Source organism: Rhopalosiphum maidis, chromosome 1, assembly GCF_003676215.2.
Source record: "Rhopalosiphum maidis isolate BTI-1 chromosome 1, ASM367621v3, whole genome shotgun sequence".
NCBI classification, from domain to species: Eukaryota; Metazoa; Arthropoda; class Insecta; order Hemiptera; family Aphididae; genus Rhopalosiphum; species Rhopalosiphum maidis.
Window position 1 is genome coordinate 58,702,410 of NC_040877.1, and position 15,572 is coordinate 58,717,981.

A 15,572-nucleotide genomic window follows, 5' to 3' on the forward strand; every position below is an offset into this window, starting at 1 on the left:
AGGTTACTACGTAAAATTTAATTTGCTGAACACAAATGTTTGACGTTGTACGTTTGTAAGATAGAGAAAAATTACGCGGGTGAAACTTTCATTTAAGAATAAAGTAAAAGATAGTATTTTTATTTTAAATATAATTACGAATTATTCAAATAGTGGAATACCTATAGATATAATATGTCTTCAGAATTATAATATGACAGTTAATTGATAAAATATTAAGTAAATAATATAGTACAAATAGCTTTTAAATTTTAATAAATAATATATTTAAGATGTGTATTATATTTTACCTACCACAGATTTATTCTATATATTTTAGGAAAAGTTTGCTTTAAAATGAAAATATTTAACTAAATTATATTTTTTAATTTAAAAATAATTAAAATAATCTTTATTTATTTAATATTAAATATAATTAAGAAAACTATTCAACAATATTAGTGAGTTATTATATTTTAGGTATATTAAATGTGTGTGATTTTATATCCACTAGTGAATTAATTTTATACACTGTGATCATTTTTAAATTTTAATACTCTTATATTAGAGTTGTACTTAAAAGTAAATTACCTTTGTTTTACGGTAAGTTAGATATATTATTTTGATAAAAATTAAACTTGTAAATATAGAAATTATTTTGAATTTAAAATAATATTTAAAGACAAAAACCAAAATGTATAAATATTGAAAATATACGATCTATAACTTTAAACTCGTGTACAAAAACAACAACAACATTAATTTTTCATCCATCTACATTGATGTATATATTTAAAAAAAATAGTGCGCAAAAAACACATTGGTACCTATATCATACTTTAGACTTTAAACGGAGCGATGAAGGTATTGGTTTTAGAATAATAATTGTTTTTTTTTTTTTTTATCTTTCATTACTTGTTGGAGCGGCAAAAATGATTATACACAAAAATACTCTGAAAATATTATGATTTGGAATGTGAAATCATAAATGTATATTGTCATTCATAAAGTAAAAACTTAAAAATGGTAGAGCTAAAAATTGTAAAGGATATAATTTTTTCAAAAAAGTAATGGCGCATTAGTAACAACAAATTAATTTAAAAAAGTAGAAAATTATTAAAATAAAAATGGATATAGACATTTAAATAGACCAACAGCTTGTGGTGTAATGAAATTCCGACCATGAATCTCGATCGATAACCGCATCACGGCTCGCAAGTTTATATTATTGTTATATGCAATGGTGAACCAGTCTTGATCACGTCTGACCCGACGACACGTGCAGCCGCCTGATTTTCGAGGATTATATACAAAGTGTCACATCTTGGTAGGATGAATAGTAAAATACTAAAATGTCTATATTGTATTGTTTACAAATGGTAAAAATATTTTGAATAGGTTTATATCATAATATTTTTTGTTCATATAAAAATGTGTTTCCAGGAAATAGTTAATTTTGCATAGAAATAATGAAATTAATAAACAACGAATAATTATTAATGATTAATACAATTATTATTTTATAATAATTAATTATTGATTTCTATGATTTTGATTTCAAAATTAACCATTTCCTCAAAATATCCTTTTAAAATTACTGACAATTGTAAACGAGTATTTTTACGTACAGCCGGTTTTTGGTAAAATTAATTTCGATTATTTTAATTTAAAATTAAAAATGAATTATCATAAAGATTTAAAATTAAAAAAAATATATTAGCACTATTGTTTTTTATATTTGGTATAATGTTCATAAAATGTTGTGCTCTCTTTGTTCTATTTATAAGTATTTTAAATTTTCGAATTTTTAGTCTATTTTGGTATATTTATTTTTACATAAAAAACTAAACAATTTAATACAATGTTACTAAAAACCGATTCTCATAGTAATTTAAAAATTTACAAAAAAATGTATTTTTTTAAAGTTTTGAAAGATCAAATCTTTACACAGATTTTGTTTCTATATATAATGTTTTTTTGTTGTCTATAAACCCTTAATTCCAGACAAACCAACTTTTTTCATTTAGTCGTATAAAAAGATTTTTCATTACGTAAATCTTTTTTTTTCATACACATCATCACATTAAAATTTAATGACGTTTTTGTTTGATATGTTTATGAATAGATGGTACAAAATAAAAACTAAAATTGTATATAATTTGCATAAAGTTAGTAAAATTTGTCACAACTAGGTACCTACTTACTCTCTTTTCCGTCATGGATAGGTGAGGACAATGCTAGACGACTCATGGATCTGGGTATTATCCCTATCACAATGCTATTGTAGGTATTACCAACTAAGTCTCACATCCCTTCTCCTATGGCACCACGCGTGCGACGAAGATCACAACAGATCCGTTTTTTCTTATGTTGTTACACAGGACTCATCATGTATTGTTATAAAGATGGATTTGTAAAATTAGCCTGTTGTTGTTATCGTTATTATTGTTATTATTATACAATACACAATATTACTGAGGTGGAAAGTAATACTATCATAGTTTCCACCTCAGTTGTGAATGTTGTGATACCAAAGGAATAATAAAGGTACCTACTCTCCAAGTTGTGTAATCAATAGATTTGATTATTATGTTGTTAAACTATGTTTATATTCTTATTGAAATGACAAATATATTTTAAGTTATATTTATCCACCTATTACGTATACTTCAATTATATTTTGTTATTATGTGTTAGAATAAAATAATAAAAAAATCTATACCTAAATATATATATTTAAATGAATATTCAAAAACTATTAATAATAGTTATTACATTGTCCTTATATTAATAATTAAAATACAACAAAATAAATCAGAATTACTTAAAAAGTCAGCTTCTGTTATTTTTAAGGTTATTAAATTTTAGGGATAATTTAGATGTTAAATATTTGTAGCCCAACAATAAAAAATAAAATCATTTTTAATTTAAAAGAGGCTGATGAGTTTATAATTACTAAATTCAAAACAAATAAATGTAATATAATACATTGTATTAGTGTTCTAAATTGAATGAATAACAATAAGGCAAAGAACAAATAACAGTATCGCTCTCTGTTCGTGAAATGCATTATTACTCATTGCATAGCCTAAAAAACCAATGTTTATTCTTTAGCTGACTCGTATAACAATATTTAATTTAGTATTATTTTTTAATAATGTATTAAAAGTTTCTCTAATTTGAATAATATACTTATATACTCATAAAATAATTGTATGAATGTGTTTTAAAATATATTAAATGTTCAACTATGTTTATCAAGATTAATTACAAAATTATACTTTGAGAAATAGTTTATCAAATATTGTATTCAAGTTGTTTCGATAAGTTTTAAACTATTTACTTTTTTATTTTAACTATTAAATAGGGGCTAAACTGTTTGCATATGACTTGGCCCTCATGTACGTAGCATTGTTTATTAACAACAACAAAATATAGCGATCATCGATCTATTAAGAAGATTGAAGAGTGCTTTCCTCAGCACTTGGCTAGTATGCATTTGCAGTCTCTAGGGCCTAGCGAATGATTTTTATGACTTTTATAGATGTTAGGGGATATTGTCTTCTTCTTATCGACATTTACTAATCAACTTTCGCTATAATATAATATAGTTGTTCGTTAGCCTGGAAACATGTTATTGCCTCGTCTCTTTTCTAGCCGATTTTACCCCGTTATTCAAGATTTCACGTTCTATTTGTCCTTTTTTCGAGTTAGCTCCCATTGAATTGAATGCCACGTATTTTCTTTCACCTGTCTAATACACTATTTTATAGATGATCCTGAACGATTCTTCAGCTTACATCAGCCCTGTTTTCATAATTCGATGAAAGATTCTCAGAGATCGGGCCATACGTCTATACAGTAAATAGAGAACGTTAACGTGCTTTAACTGACAACCCAGACATATGATGAGGTTCACACTTAACCTGTTCTAGTATGGGAAAACAAACAGGGTATTCTCTGCCGTGTCCACTACACAGGGCAGTGCACGCAACATGGACTGGGCTTGGCAGCCGTGTCTGTGTGTTGGAGATAGTGCTGAAAACACCTATACCCTGTGAGCATCTATGTCATACAGTATGATATCGATATGAGGGTTTTCGTAACCTTCCTCTCAATCCACTGACCAACGTCGGCAATCAATTGATGAGTTCAACTCGCTTTGGAAATTTGAAACTATCTAGGTATATATTATTTGTAATCAGAATAATCGCTACGTTACTTATACATTTCAATTTCATTGAATAGCTGAATACTGAAATGTATAGTATATACAATTATCCCGGATATTTAATATGAGTTTTCACATTGTATTAGTTTATTTAAAAATTGTGCGAAACAGTTTTTACTACCACCTAGTAAATTACCACAGATAATAAGAGTAATAGGCCTAATATTAGCTGTTAAAAATACGTGAAGTATTATATTATATTATCTACTTTTCTTAAGCAGTTTTGAAAACAAAAAATTGAAAAATATTTCTATTTCAGTACATATTAATTATACATTATGGTATTATCAGTGTTTAATTATAATAATGTACCTAAACTTTCAGTGTTTTTATATGAGATATATTAAAATATTTCATTATTATAATTATGTATGACATTTAATTTTTAGGATATTATATTATTAAATTAAATTAAAAATATAAAACTGTATTAATAATTAAAATAAATGGAAGAATAAGTTTTTTCTAAAATAAAAACACACAATAATATATTAAACTATAATAAATTAAATTAAATCAAGTTAACAAGCTAGGATAGTTTGTTATACTAGTAATACATATTATTTTATTAAAATATTTTATAAATTAATAATTATAATAATAAAATTATTTTAAATTCTTATTTCAATTTTCTTAGTTGTATTTATTTATGTATATCGTATTTGTTAAATACATAACATTTAATATTTAAAAAAAATTTTATACCATTTCTTTTTTGTTTAAAATAATGATACAAAATGCCAAAAAAAAGCCCAAGTATACTTTTATGCTAAATAGTATGGAAATTTGTTAGTTGTTTTTATCTCTATTCAATTAAAAAAATTACTTAATCACTGTACAAGAATAATTTTGTACAGAAATAAAAAAAAACATGTAGCTATTGAATAGGTACATTTATATTTAAATACTCACAAAAAAATATATCCAAGTACTTTTTCATTTGAGTATTTAAATGATGATTTGAAATACTTATACAAAAATTGTATATTTAATAAGCGTGTTTTATATTTATATAATAAAATTCTTTACTTATAATACTGTTTATACAAATTCTATAACTTAAGTTTTGATTATTTTTATGTTATAAAATATGCGATTATTATTCTGTTTTCTGAAATAATATTAAAATATTTTATAAAAACATGAAACTAGTATTGTTACTTTTGTCTGTTATGTTTATATGGTTGTTCAGTACTATTTACAGATACAATTGTACATCATTGTAAAGTAAGGAATATGGTTTAATGAATATTATTTATCAGGGTAGAATATATTTAAAAAAAAATCATATTTTTCTTTAGATATATACAATAAAAGTACATATTATGCCTCTTTTTAAAATTACGGATCGAATATAATTTTCACATATATTGCTAATGTGTACTGTGCAGTGAATCGAGGAATAACGGATTACTGACTCGCAATTAATGTAAATTTATGTAACATGTCTTATTATTTATACGCAATCAATCTTAGGCATCAATAACCTAACTAAATATCCATACAAAAAGTAATCTCTTTATTGAACATAAACGGAATGGTTTGCTTGCACAAATTAAAAATGAGAATGTGGCCTATTTAGATCAATTTTAGGAATCTGTGTTGACCAAAAAAATAGAGTAAGTCTTTTCCCTCGTTTATAATCAAACTTATGAACACAAAACATATAATTCTTTGAAATTAGATGATAACATTAATTTTTGAACATATTATAATACCAATAATCATATTCATTTTAATTGAATATTATTTTTTATGAGTTATGATTCTGAATGTTATTTCGTATTTTGCATTTAATAGGTTATAAAAATATGATATAATATATGAAAAATTATATTAAATAATTCAACTATTTTCATAAAATAATAAAATGAACTATTTCATATAGTCATTTAGGAAACAAGGAAAATATGTTTTATTCACAATGTACATTTCTTATATATTTTAAATAATATATAAGCTTTATTTAAGATGTAAATGTTATAATTTATAATAATGTCATAAAAATACCAAATCTCAAAATAATCTAAAATTTTAAAATAATCTGTTTCATAAAATGCACTACTTCCATCCTACTTAAACTTAATTTATATTTATTTTTTATTATGCTGTACGAAATTAAATAATAATATCTGGACGGCGTATTATAATTAGTTCTGATTTTACAATTTATAGCTTATGTGGTATTTAAAATAAACAAAATGGAAAAATCACTGTATTGTGTATCTCATCATTAAAGCACTGACAATTGTTATGGGTGTGTTAAATTTAATATAAAATAATAATATTAAGAGATATACAAAAAAATGATTCTATGCGGTGACGAAGTGCAATTCTTAAGATATTTTAAAAAGCATATAATATATTATATTAAATGTAATTCGTAATTCATATTTTTATTAATATGGTATAATATATTGAATTGACTATTTTAAAAAAAGTCGTATACTTATACTATATTAATTTGCTATTAAAATTTAAAATATTGAACTTTTTGAAATTATTTCCCAATTTTGTAATTTTGATGAATTTTTCAAATTTTGAATTTCAAATGCTTATAAAAATAAAATAATTTACCTATGTACTTACATTATTTAGGTGATTTTAAATTTCTATATGTACAATTTATAAGTTGTCTTGTATTATATATTTAAGGTTATTAACCGAGCATACGATTTTTTAAGTGGCACTGTGGCATTTCATAATATTACTTCCATTATTACTCCGTTTATCATCAACTTTAAATATTCCTTAACTTTACTTGTTTGAGAATCAATTTTTTTATTTAAAATACATCGAAAAAAGTATATGTCTTTTTCAAAAAGATAAACAACTTAAATAGTAATTACGATTATAATTCATAAATATTATATAAATTAATGATTTTAAAACAAGTACCTTGTACATACTCAACACGCCAAGCAGTTTGTATAGAAAGGATGATGCATTCAGTTACATATTGGATGACCTGTATCATAATATGATGATAATATAATATCATGCCCTTGTAAGTTCTAGGAATTGCTACAATTCCATACGCCTTTATGACGTTTATGTATAATTTATTGTGTCTGTATTCGCCTAACCTGTATATAATTGTGTACTGTGTAGGTTTGTAAAATCTAAGTAAAACTTGGTAAAATAGTCGTGCGACATACAAGAATTGTTCTGCATTATTTGTATACTAGATTTGCATTGTATAAACTATTATATTGTGTCCGACAAGGATTACGGTATTATTTGGTAAGGTGCGGATTAGGTGAGATGAAAGACAAAAGCACCACGAATAATTTGTGGGATTTTAATTTTTAGATTATGGTGTATAATATAATATATTATGTAATGTACTTACCGACCAAACACATAATATTATTTGATGGAGTGTTACAGGCATTAAATATATATATAATATTAATTGCAATAAAAATATTACAACTCGGTGTTAGTGATGTACTGCACTTAAATAAATTGCATAGAAATAATATTTGATAATAAGGATTTATACAAAAAAAATTAACGAATAATTTAATATTATTAACGACCCGCTATTTTTCAATATGGTTATTAAATATTACATGATTGTACAGTTTTCTATGCTCTATATTAACGGTTTGTATAAACTCTATCTTTATTCATAAATTAATGTACCATATGTTTCATATTTGAGAAAAAAAAATTAATTTAAAACTTTATAAAATGTATGTATAAGGTTATCTATACATATATATTGATTGACTAAAAAGTTTCTAATACTATTGAGAGATAGTAATAATTATTTATTATAATTTTAGTATAATACGAATTCGATACTATAAATTAATATAAAATGTATTAAGAATTAATTGAATTGATAATAACTTACCAATATAGGTTTATTATTTATATGATTAAGATAGGTGTATGAGTGTACACATAATATATATATATCACTTGTGAAACGGTACTACTTCTTGATAAATGCATGCATTTATAACCTATCGATTGTTTATTAATATTACAAATTTCCTGGACGTATATTTATTACTTCAAATAAATAATTTACAGCGCACACTCACCAAGTACATAAACTCGATCAAGAAAGGGTTTATTTATAGTTTTGGAATTCCGTTATAAACGTTTCGATTGTTTTAAAACTAGCTCAAGCTTACTATATCGCAAAAGTTTAGACAAAAAGTGAATGAAAGAAAAAACTGAAATTTGTTATAGTCTCGGGGACGTTGACGGGAAAAGAGGATAAAATAAATTTTCATCTAATTACGTTTTTTTGCAGACAAATTGACTTTTGTGAGATTTTTTTATTATTCCATACAACAGACCATTGTCAACTACAATCGTAGCCCAGCTCTGTTTGTAATGGGCCAGTCAGCCACAGTTATTATCGATAAGCACACACGTGTTAATTAACACATTAATGGGGCGGGTATTTGAGTATGGTCTGAGTAATAGGAAGTTTATCTTCAGGTAAAAATATTTTTTCAATGAAAACCAGGAATCGTGTATGGTTTAGTTGAAATATATTATTCTATTAATAATACAAATTATAACATTATTACAGAGGGGTTCGTTATTGAAGCTTAAATACGCTTTAATTCATCTGTTATAATACAGCCAGTTCACACGTTTGTAATTTCGGGATATGGTCATACACTTATAACAGTTATAAGTTACCTTTAATACACTCAAGTGTTATCGTAAAACCTTGGACGTTATATAGGATATATGTAGATATATACGATTTGAAAATTCAAAAAAGATCGTGGGTATACAAAAAAAAAACAATAGCTATAGCTATTGATGTACCGAAATCGCATATAATTACTGACTTAATCACGTTTATTTTTACCGGTTTAAATATATTTTGTAATTTATGTCTTTGAAATTGTACTATTTATAAAATTATCATCTGCAAGTTACGAGTGACAAATTTCCCAAAAAAGTGGGGGAGGGCAAAAATAATGTAGCAAACGTATAATTCTAAGGGTATAGTGGAATTATAAATAATAAAATAATCGACAAATACAATATTACATATTGTGGTCGAGGTCTTTTTTAGACAAGCAATGTTCCCAGTTTTTTGCTTTTTGTCGAAAAAAGACTAACAACACGGAGCTTGACTATGACACAATAATTGAGCATAAAATACTTTTTTTACAACACAATTGAACAAATTTGTTGGTTTATCAAAGTATTTACAAATACTAAAAAAAAGGAAAAATAGCTTTGTGACGTGGCTATTTGAAACGTTGAATGAAATATATTAATTTAAATAATAAATTATAGTACTTAATACAAAACATATAATGGTATGAGTAAAAATTGACACGCCATATGCAATATATTGTTTATATGTTAATTTATTTGTTTGATAATAATAATAATATATTCAGGCTCACTGGTTAATGCCTAGCGTGAATTGTTAATTAATTAATTAATTAATTATATTTTAACATATAATATAACATTGTCGATAAAGCTCATGTAAGTTTGGTATCATAATAATTGGTGTAACAATGCGTGAAAATAATAAATTACAAAATGTCGGCAACGCGAATGTGGAAATATCGTATAAAATATTCTATGCTCAATCGTGTTGCTAAAAATGCATATGCTCAATCGTGTTTTACCATGGGACCATTTAGATGTTATATATACAAAAACAATGAAAATAATGGGCTGCATAAGTACTGTTAAAAGCTTTTCACTAAATTCTCGTGTGACAAGCATTGATGTCCTATTTATTCTTTTATTACTATGAGTGAGATTCAAATTGCATGACAAAATTTTATTTCATGTCCGTCTCCTCACAAGTCTTAATCACTTGAATAGACGGCTGCGCTGTATCGCAAAAAGATATGACAGACTGCGCGGTTCGGAATGGAATTTCATATCTAGTTGAACTTTTTTAAGTCAACCACGTACCGCGTGGCGTGTATCACTATCGTTATACGTCAGTAATTTTTATTGCACTAAATTACTATAAAAATATATTATTTACTTTATACCTTTATCTTATAAATTTTTTTTTGTTACACAAACGGTGGCAATGTTTACAAGCAATACTATGTGGGACGGCTAGACACACTAGGGGGAAATGGGATATCGAAAGATCCCTGCACTATTTGCATTACCGATTCCCTGAATTGTAGACGACTTTCAATTATGATATATTTATTAATTGTATAAAATATTCAGTATTCAATTTAGAAATTGTAACTTTATATTACTATAAGCTTGTAAATAAATTGGTCACTTTACTTCCAACTAGAGTTAAATGTTAAGAATTTTAAACTTTTGTTAGTTCATATAACCTAACCCTGGTTCTGTCACACCGAATCGGTGTGTGACCACCATATATCGATACATTGGCCAAAGCTATATATTTTTGCTTATATTATTGTTCAATATATAGGAATTAGACATATTTTTCATGGACCTTAATTCTCATACATAACTCCGACTTTTTACTTTAATAATAAATTCATTCAAATGTTGATTTTGAAATATTTTAAAATGTTTGAAATGTTTTTATACTACTTAAAAGGAGTGTCATAGATTTATATTAAACTAAAATTTTCATATCACCATAAAGTTCTCATATCTTTCGAACCCATTTTAAATATAAACTTATACTTAATACCTACATTTAGTTAAATTATTTAAAAACTGTTCGTTTGAATTTGGATTTCGGTTTGTCTTTGAGTATATTTTGAAATTTCAAAAATCATATTTTGTGTAACTATATTATTAAAGAAAAAAATACCGTGAGCATAATGTTTGGTGGATCATCGTGTGTTTATAGCTGTTTAACATCGAGAAAAAAAAAATGCTATAAAAACATGGGAATTTGTTTCGGTGTTAATTTCGTTGTCAAAAGGTGTGCGGTGGGTGGGGGAAAAGTTAATTGTCCTAATCAAATGTTTGCACCCCCTCGTGAAAAAATTGAAGCGACGTGGGCAATAAAAAATATATTATGACAGTCAACCATGGGCAGCGTGTGATTTTTTTTTTCGCCTGACATACTGCAGCAGCGACAGTGCGACCGCCCCCGAACGAACGGGTACGCGATGAACGCCGACACCGTCGTCGGAGCTTGCGCGCGTCAACCGCCGCGGCGCGACTCGCGAGCAGATGGTATGACCGCCGCGCCGCGAGTATAACAACAAGAATAATAATAATAATAATAATAATAATAATATACTCTCCGCCGGAAAGGTTTCACGCGCGCACGCCGACCACTGTTGTGCACGTTGTAACAGTGCGACGTCGTCGTACCGACCACCGGGGCTGTTGTCGCGATCGGCAGTCGTGTGATTCTCCGGCGCGCCACTCTACTCTACAGCCGACTCGCGCCCGTCTCGAGTAATCTCTGTCACGCGATACTAAAAATATAATACATAACACATATAATAATATCATCGCACACAGTTGTAGTATTCGCCATACGGTAATAACGCTGCACGGACGGTCGTCTATATATTTCGATATAAATAGTTTCGATTAAACGGTTTATTATTCGACCAGAATATTATAATATCATTACGCATCGTATTGTATTTTATTGTTATTATTTTTTTTCGCGTCGCCTTCGGACAGCACAATGGCACGGATATTCTTCCGGCCCCCCTAACGAAACGTGAGTATTTACACGACCGCTCAGATTATAATATTATATTTCTATTCGATGTGTATTGTATGGAAGTACGTGCCTGCCGCGGTCATTCTATTTGGGGTGCGTTTAAACACAGGGCGATTCGTCGACCGTATATAATATAATGCTCGATTTTTCCCTTTAACAACACGCGAGTTTTGTTCGAATCCTAATTATTGAGATTTTTAAGTGTATAATATCTGCTCAAGCGCCACATTTCCATTTAACTAAATTTGCACGTCATTTAAGAAGTGTATGTTTAGGTACGATTTTTTTTTCAAACAATATCCAATACATTTTTTTTATTGTAAGTTATTATAAAAACACGTGATTTATTTTTGCAATGTCGTGGTATGTCTAAATCAAAATTCAGTAGTTTCTGAGTTATTAAAACCTATAAACTAGTAGGATAATGGTCCTTAACATTGGTTTTACAAAATTATAAAATATATGTCACATCTATTGGATATTATACTATTTTTTATTATACTCACATAATTTTTGTGGAAATACGAAATGTGTTGATAAATGTACATTAATTACTAAAATTATCAAATAATCATTATGGCCTAGCTATATCTATTATTATAGGCCTATTGTTCTTGGAACACAAAATAAAATAATTCAAAAAGACCAAAGTCATATTCGTTTGAATTTCGATTTGTATAATTACATCAACATTTTTAAAAAAGTTGTTGGATTAACGATTTATAGAAAACACGTGATTGTTATTTTGAAATTATAAATTGGTATTGCTACATCATGCAGGACACTCTTTAAATAGTATGAAAATCTTAGTATTTTAAAATGTAACCTTTGACTCTATTTAAAATATTTAATAATTTTGGAAAATTTTAATTTTGATTTATTCATTAATTCATTTTTATAGAAATAAATATGAGTGAGCACTTGACGAGTCACTCTGTATAAATACATGCGTATGTGCGGACGAGAACTTTCTATTAAGTTATTATTGTATTTTATTAAACGCAAAATAAAAGCAATTAAAATGTGTTTCGATTTGTTTGGGTCGTTGTTATATTCTTGAACGTTACAAAAAAACTCGTATATTAGGGATATTATCTGTATACTTTATTAGGCATACATAATTATAGCCGGACGAATGCGTAAGGTGTTCTGCTATACTAAAATGAAAAATAATCGTTCTGATTCGACATACAATTCATTAAAATATATTTGATATAACTAATTATATATTATGTATTGAAGCAAAAAAAAAAAAATCATAAAAAAAACATGATAAATTACTATACATGATTTTTATTTTTACTTAAAATTACCGTTGACATAACTTTTTAGTCAAAAGGTGACTGCCATTGTAAATGTAATTACTTTGATGAAATAAGATATTTAAATTTTATTAGATTTGTATTTTCAAGTAATTTTATTTTTATATATTTTTAAAACAGTAAATTATTTTATTATAAAAGAACATGAAAATTAAATTGCTAAAAAAATTGGTGATCGTTTTAATACAAGAAATAGTTTTTTCTCAATCGATGGTTTTTACTTAATATGAAATACATTTTAAAAATAATATGCATGCTTACTATTTGAATAATAATTCTGGTATTAATAATTTAGTTAATATAATGATATAGGTGCTGAATTAAAAATTATTAGAACAATATTTTAAAATATGTCGCAGACATACAGACTTGATTGAAAATTTATTGTATAGATACTCGTACATTCATATAATATTTAAATTCATTTTTAATATTTTAAATATTATGTTTATTAACGGAATTGTGTTTTAAACTAAATTTATATAATATAAGGACAATATTTTATATCAATAAATGTTACTACTTTTTTTTAACAGGAATCTATTTACGGGATTCTAATTTTTTATTATATTTTCAAATTAAATTTTGTATATAATATATAATATAATACATATCATTTTTTTGTTTATTAAATGCTTTTCTAATAACAAGTAACCATTTAGTTTGAAGATACAGATAGATTTCACGTTTATATTTTGTTCTAGGGTCACAACTAAATTACAACGAAAAGGTTTTGTAAAAGGTATGTTACATTTATTTATAATTTTTCTACGAGGCACTTCATATATTTTCACAGAGTATTATTTCAATCTTAAATCCGCTATACTGATTTCGTTAATTTTTTTTATTTATAATTATTGTTTACCGTTATTGATGTAAATAACATTAATAATAGTATTGGTTTTTTATAAATGGTGTTTTTTTTTTTTAAATTTAAACACTTAACATTTTTATTTATAGGTAGTCTATTAAGACCCGTATAGTGATAGTTTTTTGATTTAAAACTTTTGAACTTTTTTCAATTCAAATGTGCATATATGATATTTAACTTTTAAAGTAAATATATTATTATTATTATTATTAGTTAAATGCTTTAAATTAAATTTTTTATCGTTAAAATGGTAATTTATAACTTAAGATGGTTAAAATATTATAAATTAATTAAAATTAATTGTTAATTATTATACCTTTGAATAGTAAAATATTGCTTATATTATATTTAATTAATTAATTTTATGAAACTCAGACTGTGGTTGAGAGGAAGACAATTGAATTCACGGTATATAATGTGTGCAAAAATGTTATGAACTATAAATAATTGTAATTATTTTTATTCCAACTATCTTAATAACAGGAATAACACAATATTAGTAATTTATATTATCTTTAGCATATTATAATATATTCAATTCTACACTGTAAAAAAACAGTTTAATGAATTAAATAATACTTTGATTTAGAGCTTAGGATTTGTATACATTTTTTTTTTTATTATTATTATTATTATTACATGTTTTTAACTGTATTGTATAGATTCTATGCCAGGGGTGGTGAATCTTCAGCACACGTGCCGAAGGTGCAATTGAAATTATTAAAAATTATACTATTTATAAAGTTTTGATTATAACTGTGTTATACGAAATTCAAAGAAACAAATCATATAAATTTATAAAATTATAATTATAAAATAATGGTGTGCCTATATTAATATATTATTGTGAATAGTAAATATAATATCATCACATAGAAACAGAATGTATAAAGTAGGTATGGCGAACCTTTTTAGGGTCAAGTGCTAAATTTTTCCAATAAAGGTTTTAAAAATTTTTCACATGCCAAAGGGAATTATATTTTCTAAGGATAAAAATAAAGTTACAGATTTATTATATATTATTTCATTAATTTAACATTTCTCAATTATTTTCTGTAGCGTATTGCAAAAATCTGTACCATTTAGACAAATTATGAATTAATAAAAAGTTATGAAAGAAAACTTTATACATTAGTTAGCAATTTAATTATAACTATAGTGAAAAAAATTTTAAAAAAAATATAATATAAATTAAATCTAGTTGTAAAATAAATATTCTATATGACTAAAAAAAAAAAAACTTAACTTTAACTATAAATATTTGCAAATGTGCTTCAAAAACTTTTATTAAATCTATTAGGTATATCTAGGTTTCTACCTCATTTTAAAATCATAAAATATAATATTTTCTGAGAATATTTCAATATTTATTAATATCTATCTAGAACTATACAATTATGTACTGTTGCGCTTCGAAATTTGAAATAATAGTAGGTAACACTTATGTTGAGATGGTAATCGTAGCAATATAAATTCATTGATATTAGATGTTTATCATTTCAAAATATCGAAATCGTTTTATTTATCAATATT

At 25.5% G+C, this 15,572-nt stretch overlaps 2 protein-coding genes across 9 annotated transcripts in view; one reads left to right on the forward strand and one right to left on the reverse strand.

The window, feature by feature from the left end:
- Positions 1-15,572, reverse strand: part of LOC113550514 (kinesin-like protein KIF12) — an 88,988-nt gene that overhangs the window by 51,108 nt on the left and 22,308 nt on the right. The gene's annotated exons all lie outside the window — the stretch shown is intronic.
- The window catches only part of LOC113550520 (sex peptide receptor-like), a 98,209-nt gene continuing 94,064 nt past the window's right edge, over positions 11,428-15,572 (forward strand). For 6 of the 8 annotated variants that reach the window (XR_003405029.1, XM_026952460.1, XM_026952467.1 and 3 more), the window contains exons 1-2: positions 11,428-11,843; positions 13,873-13,910. The gene's annotated coding sequence lies outside the window, so the exon portion shown is untranslated. The remainder of the gene's footprint in view (positions 11,844-13,872; positions 13,911-15,572) is intronic. The other 2 variants (XM_026952437.1, XM_026952446.1) reach the window with 1 other exon arrangement.